The 1,342-nt window shown below is 43.1% G+C and overlaps 1 protein-coding gene across 1 annotated transcript in view; it reads right to left on the reverse strand.

The window, feature by feature from the left end:
* The window catches only part of fasn (fatty acid synthase), a 71,500-nt gene that overhangs the window by 25,686 nt on the left and 44,472 nt on the right, over positions 1 to 1,342 (reverse strand). The window lies entirely within an intron of this gene.

Raw genomic sequence — 1,342 nt, forward strand, 5'->3', positions numbered from 1 at the left:
TGTGTGTGTGTGTGTGTGTGTGTGTGTGTGTGTGTGTGTGAGGAGGGGACAGTCAGCGAGGAGACAAGCAGAGAGAGCACTGCAGGGGAGGAAATCAAACAGTTCGCAGTTTTCCTCATGAGTTGTTGGGACAGCTACAGTTTTTTTTTTTGGGTGTTTGTTAAAACACAGATGGTGCGTTTAAGTTTCCTGTTATTTTTGGGAGCTACAGGTAAAGTCTTGACAAGTTTGTCGCAGGTCTGGGGGAGTTTCAGCCCCCACCCCTTCTCCTCCTCTCTCTCTCTGTGTCTCTCCGCAGCGAAATGCAAGCTCTAGTGCTCCGACACTGCAGCAGCCACGTTTTGCTTTGAAACGTTTCTTTAGTTTGTTATTGCTACGAGCTCTCACGCTAAAGCGACAGTTGACTCCTCCCAACACTAAGAAAACAGGAGGGGAGGAGTCAGCTGAGCCCCTGTGTAGCGGAGCACAGAGAGAGGGAGAGACGAAGTAAACAAACAAGCAGGAAAATGAAACTTATCGTCCTCATTTTTTTTTACCGACCTCAAAAAAATTTATTGTGCAATTAATTGATTAATTGATTTATTGATTATTGCGACAGGCCTGTTAAGGAGTTCCCCTTTGATGTCACTTCCTGTTTCACTTTGGCTGAGTTCAAAAGAAATTATAACAGTTATGGGACGAAATGGGTTAAATCGTGTGTATTATTCCAACTTTCTTAAATATAAAGATGTTTTCTTTGACTTTTTGTATTTGAAGGATATACATGTCACAGACACTTTAAGGCTAAGTAAGGCCTTATTTTTTGATTGATGAATTCAAGGCCTTTTAAGACTTTAAAAGGGGCAATATCATGTAAAATCTACTTTTTAAGTTTTATATCATGTTATACTCTCATAAAAAACATGTTTAAAGCCTTGCTCTGACTCATTCATGCATGTTTGAGAAATCCTGCAGCATTTTTAGAAAGTCATGCTGAGGAGCAAAATGACAGGTGGGGACCAGAAACGCCTCTGGGACGTGTCTTCAAGCCAAACTTCCTCATAGTAGAGCACACCCCCTCCCTCACTCCCCACACACCCCACCCATGACTCCTGCAGGCTGTAAAAGTGAAAGTGAAACTTAACTGTCTGCTGAGCTCTCAACATTAGTTCTCACTCGGTGAAGCTCTTTTCAGATTAAAAATACCTTTGAGGAAATGTATTTTCAGATGCCAAGTAAACTGCATCATAGCGCATGCACACACACACACACCCCCCCCACCCCCCCGGAACGGGACGGAACAGAAGCAGAAGGAGGTTCTTAAAGAGACAGAGGCCAATTTCAAGGCGTTTAGAAGAGGAAG

This window comes from Austrofundulus limnaeus, unplaced genomic scaffold, assembly GCF_001266775.1.
Source record: "Austrofundulus limnaeus strain Quisiro unplaced genomic scaffold, Austrofundulus_limnaeus-1.0 Scaffold500, whole genome shotgun sequence".
In the NCBI taxonomy this organism is placed as follows: Eukaryota; Metazoa; Chordata; class Actinopteri; order Cyprinodontiformes; family Rivulidae; genus Austrofundulus; species Austrofundulus limnaeus.